This window comes from Rattus norvegicus, chromosome 17, assembly GCF_036323735.1.
Source record: "Rattus norvegicus strain BN/NHsdMcwi chromosome 17, GRCr8, whole genome shotgun sequence".
In the NCBI taxonomy this organism is placed as follows: Eukaryota; Metazoa; Chordata; class Mammalia; order Rodentia; family Muridae; genus Rattus; species Rattus norvegicus.
In genome coordinates this window covers 79,138,804-79,157,214 of record NC_086035.1, presented here as the reverse complement: position 1 = coordinate 79,157,214, position 18,411 = coordinate 79,138,804, and the positions used below count along the sequence as shown (strand labels likewise).

Sequence of the window (18,411 nt, the reverse complement as noted above, 5' to 3'; positions counted from 1 at the left end):
GCCGGACCTGGACTAAGTAGCCGCCGAGATTTTCTGCCATGTATTCAGTGCCGTTCCATGGGAAGATGGCACTTTACTGCAGGGCACCATTGAGCTAAGAACATGTGAAAGAAACTAATATGGATGTCCCAAAATCAGCTGTCCAGCTCTCACGTGTGGGAAGACCCAGCACTTCTGCTATACCGCCTATACACTTTGTGACTTCAAATAACCACCATGTTCTGTTCCCCAATTCGATATAAGGCGTTCCTGTTGAGGTAAAGTGGACTTGCCTGTGCTCCACACTGGGACCTTGACATGACGTAATCACTGGAGTCTAGAATCTTCTGGAAGTTGTCTTCACTCGCATGGTGGGCAAGGGGTACCCCTGTCACCAAAACCACAGTTAGCCTGCTGACCATAGGGCTGTCAAGACCCTCTCCACAAGGCCTGAGGTTGCCTATAACATGGCTGCTCCTAAATCATTGGGGTACACAATGTCCCTGGGTCCCAAACTCTATCTGAGCTGACAAGGAAGAACTGTGCAAATCTCTGTTGAGGTAACTTCAGAAACTCACACTGGCAGGTGTGCCATTGAGGTGAGAACCTGTCATTGAGGTGAGATTTTAAGTGAGCAGAATATTGAGATTCTGTGAATGAAGTGGGGGAGGGTTAACATTGTTCAGAACAAGTTTTAACCCCCATAGCATATACTCAGTGCCTGCAACTTGATTTTGTGTTCCTTGATGGCCTTTTACTCTTCGATTGGAAACCTATCCATGTGCCTTTGCTCAGCATTCTCAGTCCATAGTTAATAGGCTGTTCTCTGGAGAAGACAAGACTATGGGGGTGGTACATTGTCATTTGTGTATAGGTCTGTGTGCACATGTGCATTAGCACTCAGCCTCGGTTCTGTTTCACCAGAAGTCATCTGTCCACCTTGACTTTGAGGCAGGGTCTCTCACTGGGACTTGGAGCTCACTGATTAGCATGGTTGGACAGCAAGCACTAGGGACATCTCTGCCTCTAATTCTCCAGAACTGGGGTGATAAGCACATGTTCCCCACACCGAACTTTTTGTGTGGATATTGGGATCAAATCAAATCCTCATGGTTAAACTTTACTCGCTCAATTATGCTCCTGTTCCCTGAAGAAGTCGGCTTTACTTTTCCTTCTGCAAAGACCTTGCCCTTTGAATTTTCAGATTTTTCTCTGAACTACACATCTGGGAATCACATGTTTAGTGCTGTGCTGTGCAGGGCTGCTGAGAACACCCAAGGTGGGTATAAATCACTAGGAAAAGTCCGATTTGCCTGCTTTGTGACCTCTAAGGTCACGGAGTTTAGTTCTCATTGACTGAGGAAGCTGATAAAGCAATAGCCTAGCTTCTTTTACATGCTCGGTATTTAGACTAATAACTTGTTTTGTGTCTTTATTGCCCATGTGTCAAGGTAAAAGAGGGACATAGTTTGGTACTAAGTCTCAAATGTGTTCTTTCCTTGTGAGGTGCTTGAGTGTAATTGAGCTGTAATGGACATGGCTAAGGTCATTTCCCAAGAATTAATGAACAGAAGGATGTGTTCTTAGCCAGAGGCTGGTTCTTTGGTCATTAACCTAGTTGGTCATTAATATTGTCTAGGATTGCTTTACACCAGGCCATTACACCCCTCGCCATATGCTGCTACCACAGGAAAACGAGAACATTACCTGTGTCAATAACTATTTGTTTTCTTTCTGTTCTCATGACTACTGATGGAGGCCGCCCATTTAATAGTTTTTCCAAAGGCCTGAAGCACCAAGGTCATGAAGGAGAGAAACGGAAAGGAGTGGAGAAAAGGAGAGGGGAGGTGTGGGAGGAGGTGGGGGGAGAGAAGGGAAGTGGGGGAAGGAAGGAAGTCTAGAAAGAGGAATGTAGCTTCCAGAGAGCAGAGCTGAAGCTGAGGCCTTATGAGGTCCACACTCTCTTCCGTGCTTGAATCTTAAATTTTCCTCGGTAAAGTATGTTTTGAAAACTTCAGGCTAGTACCTGAACAGGGAAATTAGTAGTCTGGGCTTTGCTGATTGCTTTGGAGACTATGTGACCATGATCTTTCTCCCCAAGCAGCAAGCCCTGGGTCTTTCCTTTTTCCTGACTTGCTTTCCTTCTCATTGCTATTTTTCCTCCTACATTTCCCTTTCTAAAGCAATTCATGGAGGAGGTGAATCAGAGACATCTCAGCCAGTGCTGAGGAGTGAATATGTGTATAAACACCATTTGGTCCCTGCTGTCAAGTTTAGATTTTTGTTAGAAAGGCCAATAAACAAATAACTTCAACACAGTCAGTTAAATGTTATGTCAGAGAAATCTCAATGTAGAGCATTTACAGAGCAAAGGCACACACCGTAATGACCTTCAAAGTGGCTCTGAAGGTTCTGGTGGGGTCTTGCTTGTGGAAGACTCTCACAATGTAGCCAAGGCTTGCCTGGAATTCACTATGTAGTTGAAATTGCCCTCAAATTCACATTATCTTCCTTCCTCTACCAGCGGAATGCCAGAATCTTGGTGTAGGTTGCCACACCCAACTTCTGGTGGGATTTGAAAGGTTTGGTGAGTTTATAGAAGCCATGGGTGACAGTGGGGCATAGATCCAGGTATCAGGAATGGCAACCAATCACAAGTACAAATGAAGGAGTCCAACGTCCCAGCAATCGTGTCATGGTCTTGTACAGACAAGAGGGAATGGTGAAGGAAAGGCCAAGAATGCCTGGGGGCAGACACCAAATACCTTCTGAATACATAGCAAGAAGTTTGAACGTTGTCTGGAATTCCATGGGCAATCATTCACAATTTTAAACATGGGCTGACATGTTAAGATCTGAGGTCAAGAAATGTTACTATAGAAATTTGGTTTGAATGTAAAATGTCTTAGTAGGTCTGTGTTTCTATACTTGATCCCCAGCTTGGGGACGACTTTGAGATGGGCCTCCCTGGAGACAGTGGGTGGACTCAGAGATAATTATCACGGTCCTATTTCCTGTCTTCTCTCTGGTTCCCGATTGTGGATGCAGTATGAGCACTACTCCTTCACACTCCTGCTTTCCTGCTAAGGTGGACTGTATCCCTTAAAACTGTAAGCCAGGGGGAAAACGCTCCTCCCTTAAGTTGAATCTTGTAAGGCATTTGGTCACAGCAACAAGAAACATTTAATACAGGAGGCTGCATGGAAATGGTTGAAAGAATCAGTGGATCCTAGGGCAGGAAACTTGAGTTAAAAAGCACACAATTGAGAAGTACAGTGGGCATGCGTGAGTGGAGGAACCAATGTGTTTTCACGAGCTTCATGTGGGAGGAGACAGTGGGAGCAGAGATGGTTCACAGTGGCTCCCACTGAGAAGTAAATTTAATATGAACACTTATTCAAAGGAGTTTTAAATTGAAGTTCTTAAGTGTGTGTGTGTGTGTGTGTGTGTGTGTATGTGTGTGTATGTGTTTGTGTGTGTATGTGTGTGTATGTGTGTGTGTCTGTATGTATGTGTGTCTGTGTGTGTGTGTGTCTGTGTGTGTTTGTGTGTGTGTATGTGTGTGTGTATATGTGTGTCTGTGTGTGTATGTGTGTATGTGTGTGTGTATGTGTTTGTGTTTATATGTGTATATATATGTGTGTGTATGTGTATATGTGTGTGTATGTGTTTGTGTGTGTATGTGTGTGTGTGTCTGTGTGTGTTTGTGTGTGTGTATGTGTATGTGTGTGTGTTTGTATGTGTGTGTATGTGTGTGTGTATGTGTATATGTGTGTGTATGTGTTTGTGTGTGTGTATGTGTGTGTGTATATGTATGTGTATGTGTGTATGTGTGTGTGTTTGTGTGTGTATGTGTATATGTGTGTGTATGTGTTTGTGTGTGTGTATGTGTGTGTGTATATGTATGTGTATGTGTGTATGTGTGTGTTTGTGTGTGTATGTGTTTGTGTGTGTGTATGTGTGTGTGTATATATGTGTGTGTATGTGTTTGTGTATGTGTATGTGTATGTGTGTGTATGTGTTTGTGTGTGTGTATGTGTGTGTGTATGTGTGTATGTGTGTGTATGTGTTTGTGTATGTGTGTGTGTATGTGTGTGTGTGTGTGTGTGTGTGTGTGTGTGTGTATGTGTGGGCACATACTCCTGCCATGGTACCCATGTAAGGGATCAAAAGACAACTTCTGGGAATTAGTTCTTCCTTCTACATTGTTGAGGCAGGGTCCCTCTTCTCGTTTCTGCCATTGCACCATAGGCCAGCTGGCCTGAGAGCTGAGAGCTGATAATTTTGTCACTACCCGTTGTCTCCTCCCTAGGAGTGCTAGGACTACAGATTTTCACATCAAGCTTTCTACGTGTCTTCTAGAGACTTGGGGACTACCAGGCCTACACAGTAAACACTTTTATCTGCTGAGCCATGAATCTAGTCCTAACACAGGACAGTCTTTTGGTTCACACATTAGGTCATAAGGTGAAGCTGTGCCCAGACTCCGGACCCGGCTCCATCCTTTCCCTCACTGCGCCCTTAGGTATTTAGGTTCTACTCTTGCCTAGGAGCCTTGCCTCCCTGCTGACTCCCTCGCAGGATTCCCCATTCAAGCCTAAGGAGGGAGAGAGAGTGGAAGCAATAAATTCCATTTCTTCAGTTCAAGTGATGGGGAGTCCTGGCAAGGGACTTCTCGGGATCCCATCACGTGGTAGAGGCAGAAAGACAAGAGACCAAGAGGTACTCGATGCACCCTTCTATAAAGACACCAATCTCCCTCATGAGGGCAGGGTCTTCATGGCATATGTCATATCAAAAAGGTCTATTAATGTGGTTACGGTTACATGCATTTCAATATGACTTTTTGGAAGAGACAAACTTCTAGACAAGCAGTTGTCTTCATTTTGTGCTGGCCCTTAAGTGACGAGTGGAATGACCATGCTTGGCTTAGCTGCGCCACTGTCGGCTGCTGTGGTGGGAATGGGCTCATCCAACAGTCTGATGTTAAACGGGACACTGATGCCAGTGTAGACAGCCTGTGTTGTCTGTGGTTGAAAGAACAAACCATGAAGAAGAACTACATGGAGAAAAGGAGGTTGATACGTGGGTAATAAATGTTTTAAGAGCAAGGACTGTGACTCCTTCACTGTTTATCTTGGTTCAGCGCTTAGTTCAATGCCTACATAGATAGCAAATGCTCAGAACATTTTTCATGTAAATAAAGATTCTGGGAAGAGATTCTATTATGACTTTATGCTACAGACCAGGTAATGGAGTATAAAAAACATTTTAGCAGAAGTAAATATCCACAGACATTATATATATGTATATATATACATATATATATGTGTGTGTGTATACATATATGTTTATATACATATATGTGTGTGTCTATATATGTATATATATTTGAAACTCTTTGCTGCAATATATCATATATTATATACCATATAATATACATAAATACCATGGTACTATATCTATTGTATCTGTTACTAAGGATGACCTCTGTAGAAGACAGAGGCTTCTTCCCCCATCTCTTCCCCACTTTAGGTTTTGGGGGGGGGATCTCTCGCTTTAGTTGGAGCTTGCTTACTTAGGTGAGACTGACTGTCCGGCCATCCCTGGTATCTCAAACCCCAACACTAGGGCTGCAGTTTGTGCCAGCTTTGCCTAGCTTTCCATGTAGGTGCTGGGGGTCCAAACTCATGTTCTTGTGTTTATGTGGAAAGCACGTTAGCCACTGAGTCAACATCCCAGGCCTTTCCTCTTATGTCTTCCCTTTCTAGTACCTGCTCCTACGTACCTTTCTGTCTGAGCTGATGGAGTGGGTTTTGTTATCCACAGCTGAGAATTCTAAACGTCACCTCTGCAGCTTTCACGGAGATGAGGCAAGAAGTTGACCATTGGCTTAGTCTCATTGCAAAGAGAAGCATGCTAATGGCTACTACATAGATAACCAAAACCACTATCACTGGGTAAAGGCAAGCATAGTAGGAATGCAACTAAATAGGACAGATAAGAGAGAGGATTTTTTTTTTCATTTAGGACATTTGCTTTTTTCCAGAGAAAGCCCAGAATACTCAAAATATAGTCACTACTCTGTGAAACTGGTTCATATAAAAACTATAAAACCTTCCTAGCCTCTCTTAATCTCTTACTGCTGCAGACTTCATGGCCATTGTCCAGGCACCAGCCTAATGATAACAGAATAATTAGAATCTGATGAGGAAAGAAAGAGCAAGCCACTTTTTAAAAAATGGGCATTATTCAATTATGACCATGTAGACAAAAAGTAGTATCAGAAAGATTTCAAAACTTTACATAGATATCTAGCCATATGCATCTGTAGTATAAATCGTCTGAAGGGTGAATATCATTATTTGAAAATTCCCTTTTCGGTTATAGAAATAAAAACACTTTTATGGCTAAAATGTTTCTAAATATTAAAAACTATATAATAAAAATGAGCTTGCCTCCCCACCAGGTTCTTAGTTTCTTCTGTCTCCTTCCAGAGCCTCCCTGAACATATGTGACCGCTTCCCTTGTCACTCTCTACAGCTCACTCACATCCATGATAAAGGCTATACAGTTCTTGTTACATGGATGACTCATATAATGTATTTAGTAGTCCCTCACTGATGGGCACTTAGGCTGCTTTCATATATTATCATTCAAATTACCCTATAGTGACATTCGCATGCAAACATCTTTGTACAAGTGGCTGGTGCATGGCATGGGACAAAATTCTAGATGTGGAAGGATATATCAAGACTATATCTCCTTAAATATTTATAAATATATCCAATTACTTTCTTCAAAAGAGGCACCATGCCATTTTCTTCTTTCTCTCTCTCTCTCTCTTTCTTTCTTTCTTTCTTTCTTTCTCCCTTTCTTTCATTTCTTTCTTAATTTCTACTTCAGAAGCTCAAGTTCAGTGAGAACCAGTCCGTATGGGCTGCTTGGGAGGAGATGGAGGGTAAGAGAAGTGAGCCAGTCTCTAAAGGGTATTTATAATCTTACTGTATAAACAATTACAGCATTAAATGTCTGCAAAATTCAAGTGGCAAATGAGCTGAGAATATCAATTGCACATCTGCCGCATCTCAAAGGCAGATGGCCTTTTAATTTTATATCCCAAGAATGACACCCAAATTTCATTCCCTTCCTCAGATTGCTCCCCTCACTCTTTTTACTTTCGCACTTTTCAAATATCACGTTCATTTTAACATAAACTGCCACGAAACTATCTTGCAGCTCCCACCGAGCAGATATCAAGGACCGACTGACGTTTCACCCATGAACCCACAGAGAAAAGACCGCAAGCCACCATCTCTGTTGTCAGGGACCTTACACTCTAGGTTGAGAAATCAACATTTAAAACCAAATGGGGCTATGCCAGATGAAGAGGAGTGAGTGTTCCGCTGTATAATTTAACTATCCACACTTGGAAAGACAAAGAAGGAAGATTGTTTTTCAGAAGAGCGGCTGTCAGGGACGCTTAGGAGACAGATGGGTGTTGGCTTGGGCTGAGGCACAAGAAAAAGGCAGGAAGGAGGAGCAAATGAGGTTGAGTAGTATATAGGCTGGAGGGAGAGTGTATGAGATTATGTACTTCTGGGAGGGAAGAGTGGGACCACGGAACAAAAGACACTTCTTGGGATGAGTAATAGAATGGCGACAAGAAGCCATTACAGCCTACTGATGGGGGCATTCAATGAAAGACAGTCCACACTGTGTGCAGGATACTCCTGCAGAAACAAACTGGTTCGGATCAGGTCACATGCGCACAGCAACAGGAGTTACAGTTGATATTTTAGTGTCACCCATATGTATTATGGCCCTTATCTTCAAAGCTTTGTGAATTTTCCTGAAGGTATTGAGTTCACAGAGATTGACAAGGCTGTCTGCCCAACAAGCATTGTTTGAAGGAAGACTTGGGTCATGGTGGGAGTCATGGAGATGAGTGGACAGGCTCTGAGGTATATGACCACAGAGGGCTGTATTTGTAGTGACTGGTAGAGAGGATCGCTGCTGGTAGAACTCAGGCTTGGAGATGTGTAAAGACAAGAAAGGAAAATCTAAGGGGTTGGGGATTTAGCTCAGTGGTAGAGCGCTTGCCTAGCAAGTGCAAGGCCCTGGTTTCGGTCTTCAGCTCCGAAAAAAAAAAATAAAGAAAGGAAAATCTATAAAGTAACCCAGCCAATAATTGTTACTCATTGTACCCAGCCTCCATGCTAAGTACTGAAGAGAGCAAAACACTGTCCAAGACGTTATTCCATCCAGGAATAACATTCCCTTAATGTGGGCAGGTTGAGAGCAAAAAGAAGGCAGGACAAGTGCAAAAAACAGGAAACCGATGGGAGATAGGCAGAAATGCTGTGGGGGTTCAAAGAGGAGCTCTCGGGTGACCTGGGGAGCCAGGATAACGAAGTGTTGGACCTCGAGGGGGTATTAGAGCTCAGTTTGTAGTGTTGGTCAGGAGTGGCTAGGAGAGGGATGGTCTGGGATAGAAATGAGCAAAGACAGAGGAGATCACAGTACACTGGACAATGTTTAGATGGAGCACAGGGTCAGTAGAAGGAACGTGTATAAAACCAGAGCGGAAGGAATTTCCTTTTGTCTTTGTATATTCTTTCATTTTAGTATGAGGCAGGGCATCAGACCTCACAGCCCCCTTCTCATTTGTATACCTGTGAACATTGTGTGTGTGTGTGTGTGTGTGTGTGTGTGTGTGTGTGTGTGTGTGTGTGTATGTGTGTGTTAAAATATGGAGGCCCAAGGAGAACACCAGTATCTTCTTCAATTGTTCTTTACTTGAAAGTCTGATGCGGTCTCTCCCTGGACCTTCAGCTTGCTGATTCAAATAGGCTGACTAGCTAGCGAGAGAGCCACATGGCTCTTCTGGTCTCCACTTCCACAGAGCTGAGATTCTAGTCTCAGACTTGACACCCCACCATGGGTTCCAGGGGGCCGTGTCAGAATCAGGTTCTCACGTCTGCCTGGCAAGCGGCTTACTCACTGAACCATCTCCGTGGCTCCAGAACACCCTCTCAGTAAAGACCTGCAATGGCACGGACGCGTTTCCAATCAGTGCCTCCAGTTCTTTGAAGAGAGCAGTAGCTCTTCAACCTGAGACTTAAAAGCAGCTCACGAACTGCTCCGAGATGAAAGACATGTGCGGAGGGAGAAGCGTCTTCGAATTTAAAAAAAGAATTCACTATTTCATATGAAAGCCAGGCTGTCTTTCCCCCTCAATCTGCTTCTGCATAATTTTAGTCTATTTTTCTAATTATGGTAACCGAACAAGAAAAGTCCCAACTGCTGTTTGCATTCTTACAACTTCTCCTCAAGAGGGAAAAAAAAATAATAACTTGGAAGTCCGTATCTATGCCAGAGAAAATGAAACAAAGACAGGGTGTTAATTTTCTTTGTGTAAGTTGTCTTTGGCACATTGCTTTCCTTTCCCTGTCCAAGGAATTTTAAAAGAGTATCATTGAAGACCAATTAGAGGGATTTGGATGGAGTTCTGAGTTTGTGGTCGGTATCAATAAATTGTGCAATTTGGCCATCACTAGCCCTTCCAAAAATGGTTGCATTTAACTGTAGCTGGAGGAATAGAAATGAAATGAGGGAGCCCTCCTTTGTCTGAAAGACAGAGCTTCAAAGGGCTGAAAATTTGGGGTTCTTTCTCTTCATTCTTTGAATCAGAGGTTGTCTGTTTGGCAAGGAGAAAATGTAGCTGATGTGCCCTGAATACTTGGCCAGTGAATTTTGGCCACTTTCTTTTCACAATGGGATCGTAATGAAGCTAGGAGAGAGGAAGGAAGGACAGAAGGGCAGGAAATAGGACACTGAAGTTCAGAGTCTTCAAGCAAGTGCTGTGACGGAGGACACAAGTATGTTTCCTTCAGTGTGCCTGTAACAACGCCAGTCCTGCTGAGACCAACTCCCTGGCATTTCTCTAGAGTCCCCTGAGAAAGGCTGCTGGGGAGGCAAATGAAGGGTGTTAGATATCACTGTTGACGAAGGCTCCCTAGTCTCTACTCCTTATTTCTGAAAGTCCCCCCGTGGAGCTGACTGCCTGTCTTTCAAGTTATCACCTCGCAAAGGGGCTACTTCTGGGCTATCCCTCTAGTTTTCTCTTGTGGTTAGCAAATTGGAGAGGTGTTCCAGTGGAAGAGGGGGAGCTCTTCCTTTGGATCAATGTAAAGCATTGTTCCTGGGGTGTCTGTAAGACACGACAGAGATTATGCTTATGGTTATCCTTTTTTAAGCTTATTTTTGGAGAGTGTGATCCCCACTAAATACATTCGTCTTGATTGGCTGAAAGATCTCCCTGCAAAGCTCTGCTCTGTCATATGTTGGCTCCATCTCTGAATATTTTCTCTCCTTTATCCTTGAGCTCAAATGAAAAGTTTTCTAATGTTTACCATGTTCCTGGTGACAGTAGAATGTAAAAAAAAAAAAGTAGCAAAGAGAAGTATGAAAAGTCAGACACTGAGAATAAAAGAAAGACATCCATTTAAGACCACTTAAAAGGAGTTTGGATGGGAGGCTCCGAGTCTGCAGTTTGTACCAATCAATAGTGCAATTCAACCATCAATAGACTTTGAAAGGCTCTCCCAAAATGGTTGCATTTAACTGTAACTGAAGGGTTAGAAATGAACTCCAATGAAGAACCCTCTTTTGTTTAAAAGGCTGAGCTTCAGCTGACCAGGAATTGGTTTTCCCCTTCATTGTTCAAACCATTTGTCAATTGTCAGTGTATACTAGTAACAGAGGAGAGTAAAAAAAAAAAAAAAATCTGCCCTCAAGCAATATACTTGGATTCAAGTGGCTTCCATTTTCTTGGGCCCTATGTTACATAAGGGAGCAGAGTCTTCCAAAAACCCAAAACAAATATACAGTTATGCATTTCCTAAATTCTCAGTCATTCTCTCAGGATCCGCCTTCCCTTCATACCCCAATCTCCTCCTTGCTACACACACATTTCTACAGGTTGCGAGGTTCAGATGTATAAAATAAGCCATAGCTCTGGTCAGTGGATGAATCATGTCACGTTTTTCAAGAGCTGGAGGGATGTAAGGTGAGGAACACCATTCAGGCAGTCCCTCAGTGGGCATTTGCTTAGTCATAACCTCTTCAATCCACCTCTTCTTGTAGCAGGTACAGTCTCCTCATAGCAGCCTTGGTTCGAACTGTGGCTTAAATGCCAGACCAGACTTCTTTAGATCCTTTCCATGTAGAAAATACAGGGCTCATTGTACAGAAGGCCTCTGTCTGCAGTTCCTAATATTCATGGTTACTTAGGCAATTCCTCCATCTATCAGCAAAGTCATCCAGGAAGAAGAAGAAGAAGAAGAAGGAGGAGGAGGAGGAGGAGGAGGAGGAGGAGGAGGAGGAGGAGGAGGAGAAGGAGAAGGAGAAGAAGAAGGAGAAGAAGAAGGAGAAGAAGGAGAAGAAGGAGAAGAAGGAGAAGAAGGAGAAGAAGGAGAAGAAGAAGGAGAAGAAGAAGGAGAAGAAGAAGGAGAAGAAGGAGAAGAAGAAGAGAAGAAGAAGAGAAGAAGAAGAGAAGAAGAAGAGAAGAAGAAGAAGAAGAGGAAGAAGAAGAAGAAGAAGAAGAGAAGAAGAAGAAGGAAGAAGAAGAAGGAAGAAGAAGAAGGAAGAAGGAAGAAGAAGGAAGAAGAAGAAGGAAGAAGAAGAAGAAGGAAGAAGAAGAAGAAGGAAGAAGAAGAAGAAGAAGAAGAAGAAGAAGAAGAAGAAGAAGAAGAAGAAGAAGAAGAAGAAGAAGAAGAAGAAGAAGAAGAAGAAGAAGTAGCAGACAACTCATGCACAGCAGAGGCAGGAGCCAGGCTCCACCGAGTTAGCTTATTCTCTGTGCTTAACAGAGGCAGGCAGATCTCTGAGTTCTTTCCCAATGTTAAAAGAAAAAGAAAAAGAAAGAGAGAGAACTGCATTTGCTATCTCCTAAGAATCAAAGGGCTGGGGTCATGGGATATCATAGAATAATCAAAAGGGAACCTGAGGTAAATGACTGGATTGATACGTAAGATAGAAGACTGGGCTTTCAATCTGCAAGAGATGAGCTATTCAGAGAATTTTTAAGAATAGCAAGAATGAACTGCTTGGAGAACTGTCTCGAGCAGGAGAGGAGAGGGAGAGAGGGAGGGAGGGAGGGAGGGAGGGAGGGAGGGAGGGAGGGAGGGAGGGAGAGAGAGAGAGAGAGAGAGAGAGAGAGAGAGAGCTGTTTGGAGATTTCCAGACAAAACAATCTGGAAAGTTGCCTCAAGCAGAAATAGGTCATCGTCAGCTTGGACCCACCATTTGACTTCAAGTCATTTGTTTGCTGCTCTCGAACAACCCCTTCTCTCAGAATCCCTCTCCAAGCCAAGAAGGCTGGTCCTTGGCAGGCCCAAGTGTTGTTACACCAGTATCCCTTTGCCACTGGGTGAGAGCTGCCATTAAAGAATTTTTTCCTCAGGAACATACTTTTGCCACTTGTGGCGTGCTTGTGGGTAAAGGTGGTTCTTCTGGCAGACAGCAGAGTTCTCAGGCAGAGAAACTCTCAGTCATCAGCACAGTTGGGAGGACACCCAACAGGACATGCATGGTCCTTTTATTACTGTCCCTGTGAATGGAGCGTTCACTCTGAGCTTGGCCACAGGAGAGGAATTTGTGTGTGTGTGTGTCCTTGAACCAATCATTCCAGAATGGCATGTAGGTAACAGCACGAGAGGATGGAAAATGACGTCGTACATCCTGAGATGAAAATATGCTACCTATGGATGCCAAGAATGAAATTACACATTTCACCCACATGACTTCCCCCGGTGTCATAACCCTTGGGAAATGCTAGCCACTCAAAGCCAAATGGATACTCTGACCTCTGGTGATGGAAACGATCATAAAGCGAAAGTCTACAGTGAACAGCAAGGGGGTGGAGACTATGTGAGAAAGATAAGGCTGCTGTGCCTGGATGAGAAAAATGTAAAACAGCATAGCAATAAAGGAAGAAACCATGTCAAGTCTAAAAAACCCACTCCCCCCAAAAAAACCCCAAAACAAAACAAACAAACAAACAAAAAACCTTAAAAACAGAATCCTTGTAATATCCAGAAATTCTACTTGGGAGATCGAAAGTGGATCTTCTGAGCTTCCTGACTATTTTTATAACAGCATTTTAACAACGGTCCAGGCTCCCACCACTGGTGAGGGTATAGACTTGTGTCATGTACATGCAATGGAATATTTCCTTTAAAAAGGAAATAAACTTGACATATACTATAATGTGGATGGGCCTTGAGGACATTATGCTGTGCAAAATGAGCCACTCACAAAAAACATAAATGTTATATAATTCTGCTTATATAAGGTATATATAAAATAAAATATATAATAAAACCCAGAGAGAGAAATGGTTGAATGATGGAGAAGGAAAAGGCTATCGGAATTCTGATCCCTCCACTTCTTATTTGTAAGTCTGCAATTCCTTTAGCTATGGTAGATGTCTGTGTCATCCTGGTGTCTGCTGATGCAGCCCAACATAGTTGAATTCACTGCCTGCCCGTTGTCATCACCTCCAATGCTAGGGCCCTAAGCATTCTAAACAGTACAGTTTTATGGTTTAGATAGAAAGCGTCCTTTCCAGAAGCCTCTGCGTTAAAGGCTCTGTCCCCAGTTAATCATACCACTTTATTGACTGCTGGTTGGGTGAAGAAGTGTAGTAGTTAGTTCACGGCGGGATGGGATGTTAGCAAGTGGGGCTTGGCTACGTGAGGGCATGCGTCTGAGTCTCACGTCTTTGTCTCCCTCTCTGTCTCGTCCTTTCCCTGGCTACCATGAGGTAAGAAGCCGTGCTCTGCTCCCATCATAGAACTTGGCCTCAGCAGAAGTTCAGACACAATAGAACCAGCCAACTGTCACTTGACACCCGTAAAACCATGAGCCTAAATAAATGCTTTAATTTCAGTTGTTTTTCTTGGATATCTTTTCAGTGCTGAAACCTAACACCAAGACACTATAGATTCTCCTGCTTTACCTTTCTTTTCCAGTAGGAGTTCCGATTGATTGGCATTCCCAAGGCGAGGACATAGTAACCAGCTACCATTACTGAGTCTTCTTTGGACTCTACAGGGACTCATTGCTGTAGTGCAAACTTGGGCACCTTGGACTGGCCCTGTTTGAAGAATAGAATTCCCCCTAGAGGGACCTTTATTTATAGCACCTGGTTCACCTATCCTCCAGGATCAAAGCCATTTTTTCTCAATGATCTTGCCAAGTGCTCTACATTTAGATTCAAAGCTTACTGCTTACGACTGACCGTGTTCTGTTCCATGAAGATACTTCAAAAGAACTACCTGATGCATTCTATCTCTGTCTGTCTGTCTGACTCTCTGTCTGTCTGTCTATAAAGTATCTCAACACTGTGTTGCTTGGATGCCCCAGAGAATTATCAGTCAGAATTTGTATGTTTCAGCAACTTCCATATTTAGCACCTTAGCTCTTCTCTCTTCTGTCTCTTTGCATTGAGCTGTCCTCTGGTTTCTTAGCGTGATTAGCAATACATTCCTTTCCTTTCCTTCATGGTCATTCACAATATTTTACACTGAGGGCCTCGGTGAGTGTCACACAAATGCTTATCTCTACCACTGGGTTACACAGGCTCATGAGGACAAGGTCTTAGCCAGTCTTGGCCACCACAGCAGGCTGACAATTAGCCTAGTGCTTGACTTGTAAGATGATCATATGAAATGAGTAAATGTAGAGTAGGCCCTGGAATTAAAAGGAAAACAAAACCTTGCAGATATCATGTGTTTGATACTGGGCAAGCAAATATGGGACAGAATATTTGTGTGGTACACAGAGAAGAGCCCAGAAAAGTCATACTTGTGTTCGTCCATCAAAGTTCTAGGCTGTCTCTCTTGTGTAATAGAGAACTGATGGGTTTGATAACGTAATTCACTTTCACATATGAGTTACCTGGACACCCTGGCTATTGAAGAGACCCAGCCAGGACTTTGAACTCATTATTTTCTGCAGTTGGATTGGAAAAGGGGAAAACAGAACTCCTGGGATTTAATCCATTCACTTAGAATGCACAGACAGCGTTCCTCAGTGGATCCTGTGGTAAGTGTGTGCCTAGGGAATTGCCCTTCAGGTTTGACTCTGTGTGTTCACCACTGCCTCTTTGTGCTGCATGTGGCCAGCAGAAAGCCCACCTACCCTGTGATAACATTGTTCCCTTGCTCCTCAGCACTCGCTACTCCTCCTCCCTTGCCTGAGTTTAGGCAAAGTACACTTTATTGAATTCTTCTAATCTTTCCTGACAGATCAATTCTTCTGGGCTCTTAATTATTCATGTGGCTCCCCCTTAAATCTCCTTCAGGCTACTGACTCTTTTGAGGCAGCAGGCTAGCTCCGCTCAGGCAGCTCATTTATTTCCCAGGAGGTGAGCATCTGTGCTCAGGGCCAGAACTGTAAAGAGGGCAGATGGGGGTTGGGGGTGGTTAGTGGTGAGGTGTCCTGCAGGGAGAGGAGTTAGAAGGTCTCGTTTTTAAAATATGACTGTCCTGCTTAGGAGCTAACAATGCTGTTCAACTTCTTCAGCAATCTCAATTATATAACGATTTTTTTTTAAAGTTCATTAATCGTCCGGGATATCAGAAATATCAAGTAGTAGGGTTCCACAAGTGGACCCTCCCGGGGAACCTTTGATAGTCTTGTAAGCTGCAAACTTCCCTTCCCTTAGCACAGTGGTTCTCAACCTGTGTGTCACAGCTTCCACAGGGGTCGCATATCAGATATTCTGCAAGTCGAATATTTATGATTCAGAACGGTAGCAAAATTACAGTTATGAAGTAGCAGCAAGAATAATTTTATGGTTGAGGGTCACTACAATATGAAGAACTGTATGAAAGGGTCGCAGCATTAGGAAGGTTGCCAACCACTGCTAACACATGGCTTTCTACGCGATAGCTTCTCGGTAGCTGGCCATATGCCCACTATATTTATACCATTGAATAGGGATGGTCCTTTAAGATAAGGTTTTAGCTGCTAAATGTGCTCAGAACAAAGAAGAGTTTCCATGAAAATTCAGAAAGACGTCATTCATTGAAACAGAATAGGATAAAGACTTCTTAACACGAGAAGCTTGTTGTCCTGTTTTGAGATTGTAGAATTACCCTCCTGGCAACTCCCATGCCTGTAAGACTTACAAACTTCCCATTCTCCAAGACCAACCCAGCCAGAGCACTGGATAACCTGTGACTGATAAAACAGTTCAATCCTGAGCAACGTGAGACCTTTGGTTACCCTGCGCTGAAATACCTTGCCCCTTGTACTGCAACTCCACCATAATGTTTTAACTACAAACACCATCTTGTTGTGGAACAATGCCATGACCATCTCTCTCTTTAATCTGGAATCTGAAGTCCTTCCCTAAAATGGTTCCACTTTACGGCCCCAGCCTCATCTACATGCCCTCCTCCTACACCTGTGGCTGCTGACAGCAGCTCCCTGGCCTCCGGTATGTCCTTTCACACACAGGCCTTTATTTTTTCACCTCCTAGTCTTCAGAAGTGATTTTTTTCCCCTATAGAGTTTATTAACACAAATCCAGATGACCACCAAAGAGCTAGCCAACAGTCAGAGTGGAAGTCCAAGGCACAGGTGCCTCATAGACAGATGTATCAGTTGTTAGCCTGAAGATTATGTCTTAAATGATACCATGTGAAAATGCCCATGTAAAGCTGGGGCTACAGCCCTGTGCTAGCATGTCTGCCTACCATGTACAAGGCCCAACGTGCAGTCCCTATCACTGATGGGAAGCAACATGACATGGGAGTGTAGGCAATGGAGGACTTACATCCCCTCACGGTTAGGTGGCTGCTGCCCTCAGACAGACTCCCCATTTAGCAGAAAGTTTACCCCAGACAGATACAGAAGGCTCGCTGGAAGTTTCTTTGTGTTTTCTTTTTATGGAAAAAATAACCCTCTCTACTCAGTCTAGCAAAATCACTCTCTTGCTAGCTCTGGCACCGTCAACAGCTCCATGCTACCTCCAAGTACTCTCTGATCTGGACAGCCTGTCAGCCATTCCAGTATGGCACCTTGCCACGCTGGTCTCTAGACTTGGTTCTGGCACCCGTGGGGCCAAATGGAGCTAACCATAATTTATCTCTAGTTAGTATCTCTCCCGGCAGCTCCCTGCTAGCCGCAAACTCCCTGGTTCCAGCTACCTGGTAAACTCAGGGCTCTAGAAGTCCAGCATGGGCTGGCCTATCATGGCTCCCTGCCACGAACTCTGCTCACGCTCCCAACAGCCCAGTGAAACCAAGACTCAACAAACTGCAACCCAACAATCAGATTTATATGTTAAATTCTCAATCCACAATACATCCACACAATAAACACAACCAATTGATAAGGATACAAACCGCCCACCTAGATAAGATAAATTTGCCTACAGAAATCTATCCCAACTACCTTAGCAATTCAAAACCACCCAGATCTGGGTCGTCCTTCTCAGTCTCCATCTTGATTCTCCTAGCTCCTTCTCTCCTGTTTCTCCCTCTCCTTCTAAACTCTCTGTTCCCACCTCCCTTCCTTCTCATCCAATGACAGGCCTCATTTTATCTTGTCTGTCTTCACCTGCCTAATGACGTCAACCTACAAAAACCAAACCAAGGAAACCCAGTGGCTGTCTTTGTGTCTAGTACTTGTCTGACTCATTTAGGCATCTGGACACGGGCATTCTAGCCTAAGACATGAGTTGGCAAGCTCCTTCTGTAAAGGATTAGAGAGTAAATATGCAGGGTGTGGGATTATTTCTGCAACTCCTCCAACTCATCTCTGTAGTGTGGTAACAACCTTAGGAAAAAATGAGGGAGTAAAAGAACTTAATCAATAACAGTAGGCACTGGGCTGCATTTGGCTTCGGTCCCCCTGACTTCAAATCCCCATCTAGTCCATGTCTCTCCTTTTACAGATGGTAAGATGCAGGAATCAGTTGCTAGTGTGTTACAGAAGTGATGCTAAGATATCGAGTTTTCAGGGGTGAAGAGATGGCTCAGTGGTTAGCACTGCCTACTCTTCGAGGAGACTCTGGCTCTATTCACAGCAGCCGTATGGTGACTCATAACTGTCTGTAACTCCATTACTAGGGCCCATAATCCCCTCTTCTGGCTTCTACAGGTACTGCGTGCCTGTGGTACACAGGCGGAACACCCGTCTACCTAAATTAAAAACTACTACTAATATATGTAAAGGCTTTTCAATTCACAAAAGTCCCACAGAAATGCCAGCACTCCGTGGTCTCATTCACCTTCATCCAGGGCTTTATAAGCCCTTCTTCCCTCAGCCCCCAGGAGATAAATAATAAATCATAAATATCCATGCATCTCTCTCACCTCTACTACCGTGTTAAAAGTCCTTGCCTTATGTGGTTCT

The 18,411-nt window shown here is 43.7% G+C and overlaps 1 protein-coding gene and 1 long non-coding RNA gene across 3 annotated transcripts in view; both read left to right on the top strand.

The window, feature by feature from the left end:
* Frmd4a (FERM domain containing 4A) overlaps window positions 1-18,411 on the top strand; it is a 590,863-nt gene that overhangs the window by 10,710 nt on the left and 561,742 nt on the right. The window lies entirely within an intron of this gene.
* LOC134482744 (uncharacterized) overlaps window positions 12,179-18,411 on the top strand; it is an 81,732-nt gene continuing 75,499 nt past the window's right edge. For both annotated transcript variants that reach the window (XR_010059261.1, XR_010059260.1), the window contains exon 1: window positions 12,179-18,411. This exon is cut by the window's right edge and continues 36,087 nt beyond it. This is a non-coding gene — a long non-coding RNA (uncharacterized LOC134482744).